This window comes from Sus scrofa, chromosome 3 (assembly GCF_000003025.6).
Source record: "Sus scrofa isolate TJ Tabasco breed Duroc chromosome 3, Sscrofa11.1, whole genome shotgun sequence".
Taxonomy (NCBI): Eukaryota; Metazoa; Chordata; class Mammalia; order Artiodactyla; family Suidae; genus Sus; species Sus scrofa.
In genome coordinates, this window is record NC_010445.4 from 59,427,142 (window position 1) to 59,437,936 (window position 10,795).

Genomic DNA, 10,795 nt, shown 5'->3' on the forward strand with positions numbered 1-10,795 from the left:
GTAGGTCGCAGACTCAGATCCTGCATTGCTGTGGCTGTGGTGTTGACCTGCAGCTGCAGCTCGAATTTGACCCCTAGCTTGGGAACTTCCATAAGCCGTGGGTGAGGGCCCTAAAAAACAAAACAAACATACAAACAAACAGTACATCCTTTTTCTGATGGAAGAACTTAATTATGTTCATTGTAGAAAATTCACTGAATGTGTAGAAGTAGAAAATCTTTGTTCCACCTTTCTGGCATGATCACTACTGTTTTACTGTATGCTTTTTATTTATTTATTTATTTTTTGACCATGCCCCTGGCATGTGGAAATTTCCTAGGCCAGTGATCAAACCTACCACTGCAGTGACTCAAGCCACTGCAGTGACCCAAGCCGCTTCAGTGACAACGCTGGATCCTTAACCCCCTGCACTACAGGGGCGCTCTCATTTTACTGTATTTGTCTTGCAAACATTTAATATTTTTGATTAAGTAATATAGACTGTTGGTTGAAACATCAAAACGGGATTTTTGGAAAAGTAAACAATGGGAAATTCTTGCTTCCTACCTCTCCACATGTTTCCATCTTTTTTTTTTTTTTTAAATACAAATGTACTTATTTTCCCTCTTCTTCTTGTTTACTTTCTCTTCTCATTTCTTTTCTTTTTCTTTTTTTTTTTTTTTTTTTTGTCTTTTTTTTTTTTGCTATTTCTTCGGCCGCTCTCTCGGCATATGGAGGTTCCCAGGCTAGGGGTCTAATTGGAGCCGTAACCACCGGCCTACACCAGAGCCACAGCAACACGGGATCCGAGCCGCGTCTGCAACCTACACCACAGCTCATGGCAACGCCGGATCGTTAAGCCACTGAGCAAGGCCAGGGACCGAACCCGCAACCTTATGGTTCCTAGTCGGATTCGTCAACCACTGCGCCATGGCGGGAACTCCTCTTTTCTTTTTCTTTAGGGCTGTACCCAGGGCTTATGGAAGTTCTGAGACTATGGGTCAAATCAGAGCTATAGCTGCTGGTCTACGCCACAGTTTCAACAATGCAGGCTGCAAGCTGCACGTGCAACCTACATCACAGCTCAGGGCAAGGTCGGATCCTTAACCCACTGAGCAAGGCCAGGGATTGAACCCGCATACTCATGGTTAGTAGTTGGGTTCGTTACCACTGAGCCATGATGGAAACTCCTCTTTTCTTTCTTTCATTTGAGGGCCACACCTCTGGCACATGGAAGTTCCTCAGCTAGGGGTCAAATCTGAGCCACAGCTGCCAGCCCACACCATAGCCACAGCAACACTGGGTCTGAGCTGGATCTGAGACCTATGCCACAGCTTGCAGATGCCAGATCCTTAACCCACTGAATGAGGTCAGGGATCAAAGGCTCATTCTCATGGAGACTGCAAGTCAGGTCCTTAACCTGTTCAGCAACAGTGGGAACTTCCCCTTCTTAATTAGTGTATTTTCATAGGATTCGCTATGCATAATCATTTTCTCTGTAATTGGAATCATTGGGTAAATAGTTTTGTATCCATGGTTTAAAATTACTTTTACAATTATACATTAATTATTGCTCGATATCATTTTATGAACATTGGCCAAGGTAGGTAATTTGTGGACCGTGGTTTTTGAAATGGTAGGCTCTAACTTAATGAAGCATATGATCTAGTATGGCACACAAACATTAAATATTTACACACATGTATGTGCATGTGTGCACGTGTGCACATGCCCTTCCCAAGAAATGCCAAGAAAGAGGAGTTCCCGTCGTGGCATAGCAGAAATGAATCCGAATAGGAACCATGAGGTTGCGGGGTTCGATCCCTGGCCTCGCTCAGTGAGTTAAGGATCTGGCATTGCTGTGAGCTGTGGCATAGGTTGCAGATGTGGCTCGGACCTGTGACTGGTGTAGGCCAGCAGCAACAGCTCTGATTAGACCTCTAGCCTGGGACTCTCCATATGCTGCAGGTGCAGCCCTAAAAAGACAAAAGACAAAAAAAATAAAGAAAGAAAAATATTCTAAGCTCCTCTGTTAAAAAAAAAAAGAAAGAAAGAAAGAAAGAAATACCAAGAAAGAAAAGTACAGACATTATGAGCTCTGTTGAGAATGGCACTTTGAACTGAAGACAAAGGGTGTAGGCAGTCCCCAGGGAAGGTTGAAGGGAAGAGGAAGATGAGATTTCAGGGCTGAGTGTACAGGGTGTGCAAAGGCCTGGGGGCATGTGGGAACTTGATGTTTTGTGTAAGAAAGATGAGGACAGGAGTGTCAGAAAACAGAGCAAAGAGAATGGTGGTGTGGAGTTTCTGCCAGGGCACAGTGGGTTAAGAATCCAATAGAGATCACTTGGGCCACTGCTGAGGTGAGGGTTTGATCCCCAGCTCAATGCAGTGGGTTAAAGGATCTGGGGTTGCCACAGCTGCAGTGTAGGTCACAGCTGCAGTTCAGATTCAATCCCTAGTCAGGAAATTTCCATAAGGATTTGGTGTGGCCAAAAAAAAAGAATGACTGGATTCTAGGCTGAAGCAGAGCCAGATGAAGGAGTAAGTGATCTAGGAGTTGTCCAGAATGTAAATAGCTATTGGACAGAAAAGCACATCAGAAAATATGCTAGTTAACTCAGGTTGAAATGTAACCCTGGCGTTCCCGTTGTGGCTCAACAGTAGACAACCCGACTAGTATCCATGAGGATGTGGGTTGGATCCCTGGCCTTGCTCCATATGCTGTGGGTGCAGCCCTAAAAAAAACAAAAAAATAAAAAATAAAAAACTGTAATCCCACCAAAAAGGACTATAGCTGCGAGGTGGTATCTGAGTACAATATTTGGGTCACATGGCATGCACTTCTAGTCATTTGAAATTCTGAAGAATTTTAAAGATTAGTGCATGGTATAGGTATAGTTTTCAATAGCAAATGTTTTGTTATTAAAAAACCCTTTAGGAGTCACACTGTCCACCTGAGGAGACAAAAGAGGCAGCCAAGGGAGTTCCCATTGTGGCTCAGCGGGTCATGAACCCAACTAGTATCCATGAGAATGAAGGTTCCATCCCTGGCCTCGCTCACTGGGTTAAGGATCTGGCGTTGCCGTGAGCTGTGGTGTAGGTTACACATGTGGCTTGGATCCCACGTTACTGTGGCTATGCAGCTCCAATTCGACCCGTAGCCTGGGAGCTTCCATATAATAGAGGGGCAGCCCTAAAAGACACGAAAAAAAAAAAAAAGAATAAAATCCTTAGAAATAAATTTAACAAAGGAAACGCAAAACTTATACTCTGAAAACTGTAAAATATTATTAAAAGAAACTAAAGAAGCCCTAAATAAACGGAAAGACATTTATGGATTGGAAGACATAATTGTTAGAATGGCTGTGTACCCCAAATTGATCGACCAACACAACCCCTATTAAAATCTCAGAAGGCTTCTTTGTGGAAATTGACAAGCTGATCCTAAAATTAATATGAAAATGCAGGACACCCAGAATAGCTCAAACAGATTTGTAAAAGAACAAAATTAGAGGATTCTCATTTCTCATTTTTAAAACTCACTACACAATTACAGTAATTAGGACAATGTGGTACAAGTATAAAGACATATAGATGAAAGGAATAGACTTGAGAGACTGGAAATAAACCTATACATTTAGGGTCAATTGATTTAAAAAAATTTTTTTTATTACTCAAATGAATTTATCACATCTATAGTTGTATAATGATCATAACAATCTGATTTCACAGGGTTTCCATCCCACAGCCCAAGCACATCCCCCCACCCCACAAACTGTCTCCTCCAGAGACCATAAGTTTTTCAATATCTGTGAGTCAGCATCTGTTCTGCAAAGAAGTTCAGTTTGTCCTTTTTTCAGATTCCACATGTCAATGAAAGCATTTGATGGTGGTGTCTCATTGTATGGCTGACTTCACTTAGCATGATAGTTTCTAGGTCCATCCATGTTGCTAAAATTGCTGGTATTTCGTTATTTTTGATGGCTGAGTAATATTCCATTGTGTATATGTACCACATCTTCTGGATCCACTCCTCTGCCGATGGACATTTAGGTTGTTTCCATGTCTTGGCTATTGAAAAGAGTGCTGCAATGAACTTTGGAGTACATGTGTCTTTGCAAGTCATGGTTTTCTCTGGGTAGATGCCCAGGAGTGGGATTGCTGGATCAAATGGTAGTTCTGTGTTTAGTTTTCTGAGGAATCTCCATACTGTTTCCCACAGTGGTTGCACCAATTTACAATCCCACCAACAGTGTACTAGGGTTCCTTTTTCTCCACACCCTCTCTAGCACTTATTGTTTGTAGACTTTTTGATGATGGCCATGCTGGCTGGTGTAAGGTGGTACCTCATCATGGTTTTGATTTGCATTTCTCTAAGAATGAGTGATGTTGAACATCTTTTCATGTGTTTTTTTTTGCCATCTGTATGCCTTCTTTGGAGAACTGTCTGTTTATATCTTCTGCCCATTTTTTGATGGGGTTGTTTGTTTTTTTGGTATGGAGTTGCAGAAAGTGCTTATAAGTTTTGGAGATTAATCCCCTGTCAGTTGATTCACTAGCAAAGATTTTCTCCCATTCTGTAGGTTGTCTTTTTGTTTTGTTTAAGGTTTCCTTTGCTGTGCAGAAACTTTGAAGTTTGATTAGGTCCCACTTGTTTATTTTTCTTTTTATTGTCAGTACTCTAAGAGGTGGATCTGAGAAGATGTTGCTGTGGTTTATGTCAGAGTGTGTTTGGCCTATGTTTTCCTCTAAGAGTTTGATAGTGTCTGGTCTTATATCTAGGTCTTGAATCCATTTGGAGTTTATTTTTGTGTATGGTGTTAGGGAGTATTCTAATTTCATTCTTTTCCATGTGGCTGTCCAGTTTTCCCAGTACCACTTATTGAACAGGCTGTCTTTTCTCCATTGTATATTCTTGCCTCCTTTGTCATAGATGAGTTGGCTGTAGGTGCATGAGTTTAATTCTGGGCTTTCTATCCTGTTCCACTGATCTATATGTCTGTCTTTGTGCCAGTACCATGCAGTTTTGATGACTTTTGCTTTGTAGTATAGTCTGAAGTCCGGGAGCCTGATTCCTCCAGCTCTATTTTTCTTTTTCAGGATGTCTTTGGCTATTCTGGGTCTTTTGTGCTTCCAAACAAACTTTAAAATATTTTGTTAGAGTTCTGTGAAAAATGTCCTTGGTAATTTGATAGGGATTGCATTGAATCTGTATATTGCCTTAGGTAGTATAGTCATTTTGATAATATTAACTCTTTCAATCCATGAGTATGGTATATCTTTCCATCTATTTGTGTCATCTTTGATTTCTTTCATCAGTGGCTTGTAATTTTTTGGTGGTTTTTTTTTTTTTTTTTTTTTTTTTTTTGTCTTTTTGCTATTTCTTTGGGGCTGCTCCCACAGCATATGGAGGTTCCCAGGCTAGGGGTCGAATCGGAGCTGTAGCCACTAGCCTACACCAGAGCCACAGCAACACGGGATCCAAGCTGCGTCTGCAATCTACACCACAGCTCACGGCAACGCCGGATCGTTAAGCCACTGAGCAAGGGCAGGGACCGAACCCGCAACCTCATGGTTCCTAGTCGGATTCGTTAACCACTGCACCACGACGGGAACTCCAGTGGTTTGTAGTTTTCAGAGTACAGATCTTTTGTTTCTTTAGGTAGGTTTACTCCTAGGTATTTTATTCTTTTGGATGCAACGGTAAACGGGATTGCTTCCCTAATTTCCTTTTCTGCTTTTTCATTGTTAGTATATAGAAACACTATCGATTTCTGTGTATTTATTTTGTATCCTGCAACTTTGCCAAATTTGTGGATGAGCTCTAACAGTTTTCTGGTAGAGTCTTTATGATTCTCTAGGTATAGTATCATGTCATCTGCAAATAGGGATAGTTTTACTTCTTCCTTTCCAATTTGGGATTCCTTTTATTTCTTTTACTTCTCTGATTGCTGTGGCTAGGACTTCCAGAACTATATTGAAGAGTAGTGGCGAGAGAGCAGGCATCCTTGTCTTGTTCCTGATCTCAGCGGGAATTCTTTCAGCTTTTCACCATTGAGTATGATGTTCACTGTGGGTTTGTTGTATACGGCCTTTATCATGTTGAGGTAGGTTCCCGTTATGCCCACTTTCTGAAGGGTTTTTATCAGAAATGGGTGTTGGATTTTGTCAAAGGCTTTTTCCGTGTCTATGGAGAGGATCATATGGTTTTTATTCTTCAGTTTGTTAATGTGGTGTATCATACTGATGGATTTGCAGATGTTGAAGAACCTTTGCATCCCTGGGATAAATCCCACTTGATCATGATGTACAATCCTTGTAATGTATTGTTGGATGCGGTTTGCTAGTATTTTGTTGAGGATTTTTGCATCGATGTTCATCAGTGATATCGGCCTGTAGTTTTCTTTTTTTGTGGAGTCTTTTTCTGGTTTTGGTACCAGGGTGATGGTGGCCTCATAGAATGAGTTTGGGAGTATCCCTTCTTCTGCAATTTTTTGAAATAGTTTCAGAAGGAGAGGTGTTAGCTCTTCTCTGGATGTTTGATAGAATTCGCCTGTGAAGCCATCTGGTCCTGGACTTTTGTTTGTTGGAAGTTTTTTAATCACAGTTTCAATTTCAGTTCTTGTGATGGGTCCATTCATCTTTTCTATTTCATCTTGGTTTAGTCTTGGAAGATTGTACTTATCTAAGAATTTGTCAATTTCTTCTAGGTTTTCCATTTTATTGGCATATAATTGCATATAGTAGTCTCTTATGATCCTTTGTATTTCTGTGGTGTCCGTTGTTACTTCTCCTTTTTCATTTCTAATTTTATTGATTTGAATCCTCTCTCTTTTTTGCTTGATAAGCCTGGCTAGGGGTTTATCAATTTTGTTGATCTTTTCAAAGAACCAGCTTTTCATTTCATTGATCTTTTCTATGGTTTTCCTTGTTTCTATTTCATTGATTTCTGCTCTGATCTTTATGATTTCTTTCCTTCTACTAACTTTAGGTCTTGTCTGTTCTCTCTCAAGCTGCTTTAGATGTAAAGTTAGCTTGTTTATTTGGGCTTTTTCTTGTTTCCTGAGGTGGGCTTGTATTGCTATAAACTTTCCTCTTAGAATGGCTTTTGCTGCATCCCATAGGTTTTGGAGTGTCGTATCTTCGTTGTCATTTGCTGCTAGGTATTTTTTCATTTCCTCTTTGATTTCTTCAGTGATCCATTGGTTGTTTAGTAGCATGTTGTTGAGTCTCCATGTGTTTGTGTTAGGGTCAATTGATTTTTGAAAAGGGTGCAGACTGTTCTGTGGTGGAAAGAATAGTCTTTTTGACAAATGGTACTGGGGAGTTCCCATTGTGGCCCAGAAGGTTAAGAACCCGACTAGTATCCATGAGGATGCAGGTTCGATTCCTGGCCTCACTCAGTGTGTTAAGGATCCAGTGTTGCCACAAGCTGCAGTGCAGATGGAAGATGTGGCTCAGATCTGGCATCGCTGTGGCTATGGTGAGGGCCGGGAGCTGAGCTCAAATTCGACCCTTAGCCTAGCAACTTCCATACACTGCAGCTGCTGCCCAAAAAAGAAAAAAAAAAAAAAATGGTGCTAGGATAATGGACAAATAACGTATGATTAGATGTCCAACATCATTAGTATTAGTTAGGTAAATGTAAGTCAAAATCACAATGAGACACTTGTTCACACCTACTAGGATGGCTATAATTAAACTGAAAACAGGGAAATGAATCAGGGAAATACAACTTAAATAAGATATCACTTCACACCTGCCAAAAAGGCTATCATCAAAAGGAACACAAATAGGAGTTCCTGTCGTGGCTCAGTGGTTAATGAATCCGAGTAGGAACCATGAAGTTGTGGGTTCAATCCCTGGCCTTGCTCAGTGGGTTAAGGATCCAGCGTTGCCATGAGCTGTGATGTAGGTCACGGATGTGGCTTGGATCCCGTGTTGCTGTGGCAAAGGCTGGCAGCTACAGCTCCGATTAGCCCCCTAGCCTGGGAACCTCTATATGCCATGGGCACAGCCCTAGAAAAGGCAAAAAGACAAAAAGACCAAAAAAAAAAAAAAGACACAAATAACAAATGTTGGAGAGGATGTGGGAATCTAAATTGGTGCAGTCACAGTGGAAAACATGGAGGTTTCTCAAAATACTAAAAATAGAATTACCATGTGATACAGCAATCCCACTCCAGGATATGTATCTGAAAAAAACCACTATGTTGAAAAGAAACACACACCCCAATGATCATAATAACATTTTTTTGTCTTTTTAGGGCCACACCCTCAGCATATGGAGATTCCCAGGCTAGGGATCCAATTGGAGCTGTAGCCACTGGCCTACGCCACAGCCCCAGCAATGAAGCATCTGAGCCTCTGTCTGTGACCTATACCACAGCTCACGGCAATACCAGATCCTTAACCCACTGAGCGAGGTCAGGGATTGAACCTGCATCCTCACGGATGCTAGTCGGGTTCATTAACCACTGAGCCATGACGGGAATTCCAATAGCAACATTATTTAGAGTTGCCAAGATAGTGGTAACCTATCAACAGATGAGTGGATAAAGATGTGGTATACATCCACAATGGAATATTACTCAGCCATAAGAAAACATGAAATTTTGTCATTTGTGGCAACATGGATGGACTAGGAGGGCATTATATAAGTGAAATAAGTCAGAGAAAGACAAATACTGAATGATATCACTTACATCTGGCATCTAAAAAATACAACAAATTAGTGAATATAAAAAAAGAAGTGGAGGACTTCCCATCATGGCTCAGTGGTTAACGAATCCGACTAGGAACCATGAGGTTGCAGGTTCGATCCCTGGACTTGCTCAGTGGGTTAAGGATCCAGCGTTGCCGTGAGCTGTGGTATAGGTCGCAGACATGGCTCGGATCCCGAGTTGCTGTTGCTCTGGCAAAGGCTGGCAGCTACAGCTCCAATTGGACCCCTAGCCTGGGAACCTCCATATGCTGCGGGAGCGGGCTTAGAAAAGGCAAAAAGACAAGGGAAAAAAAAAGAAGAAGAAGAAGTGGATTTACAGATGTAGAGCACAAACTAGTGGTTACCAATGGGGGCACAACATAAAGATGGGGGAGCGGGTGGTACAAACTATTGGGTGTAAGATAGGCTAAAGGATGTAATAAACATGGCCAGTAGAGTCAGTATTTTGTAATAACTGTAAATGGAGTGTAATCTTTAAAAATTATATTAAAGAAAGAAAATAATATGTTGGTAAGGATGTGGAGAAATTGGAAACCTCAAAAATTGCTGATTGGAATGTAAAATGTTGCAGCTGCTATAGAAATTGCAATGGCAATTCCTCCAAAAGTAACATAGAATTACCACATCTCTTAGCAATTCCACTCCCAGGTCTAAACCCCAGAGAATTGATAATGGACTCAAACATATTTGTATGTGAATGCTCATAGCAGCATATTCACAATGGCCAAAGTGTGAAAACAACCCACTTATTCATCAAGAGATGAACAGAAGAACAAAATGCACTTTATATAGAAATGGAATGTTATGCAGCTATAAAAAGGAATGAAACACTGACAGATGGTAAAATATGGATGAATCTTGAAAATATTATGCTAGACACGAAAGGATAAATATGATTCTGCTTATATGAGGTACTTAAAATAGGCAAATTTATAAAGGTATAGAGCAGATTGCAAGTTCCTAAAGTCTGGGGGAGTTAATATCTAATGTGTACAGAGTTTCTGTTTGGGATGACGAAATAGTTCTGGAAATCAGTAGTGCTTATAGCTGCACAATATTGTGAATATTTATTGCCACTAAATTATCCACACGTACTTTATGACAATTTATATTATATACTATTTTACCACATTTAAAAATCTGTGTGGGAGTTCCCATTGTGGTTCGGTGGTAACGAACCTGACTATTATCCATGAGGACATGGGCTCAATCCCTGGCCCTGCTCAGCTCAGTGGGTTAAGGATTTGGTGTTGCTGTGGCTGTGCTGTAGGCAGGCAGCTGCAGCTCCAATGCAACCCCTGGCCTGGGAACTTCAATATGCCGCAGGTGCAGCCCTAAAAAAAAAAAAAAAAAAAAAAGAAGGAATGGACACGGACATAACGGATTTGTGCTTGCTGCGTGGGGGAGGGGAGGAGGGAAAGATTGGGAGTTTGGGATTAGTGGATGCAAACTAGTCAACAGCAAGATCCTACTTTATAGTACAAGGCGCTATATCTACTCTTCTGGGATAGACCATGATGGAAAAGAATATGAAAAAGAATGTATATATGTATAACTGGGTCACTTTGATGTACAGCAGAAATTGGTACAACGTTGTAAATCAACTATACTTCAACACAATTGAAATGAACAAGGGATGAAGTGCTGATAGAGTTACAACATGGATGAATCTTGAAAATATGCTGAAAGATGTCAGGGAGAAAAGACACATTGTATGATGCCATTTAAATGGAATATCCAGAATAGACCAATCCAGACAGAAAGTAGATCCATGGTTGTCTAGGGCAGGGGGTGGGGCTGGGAGTGGGGTATGAGAAGGAGGAAGTGGAGGGTAAGTTCTAAAGAGTAGGAGGGTTTCTTTTCGAGGTAATGAAAATATTCTAAAATCCACTCTGATGATGGGTACCCGACTTTGAACATACCCCAACCCATCGAATTGTACACTTTAAATGGGTGAATTGTATGTTATGTGAATTACATCTCAATAAAGCTGTTGCAAAAAAAAAAAAAATCATTGCGGTGCTAGGTACATGCAAAGCAACCCAAGGACACCCTTCCATCTTGGCAATTACAAGACAAACGAAAATAAAG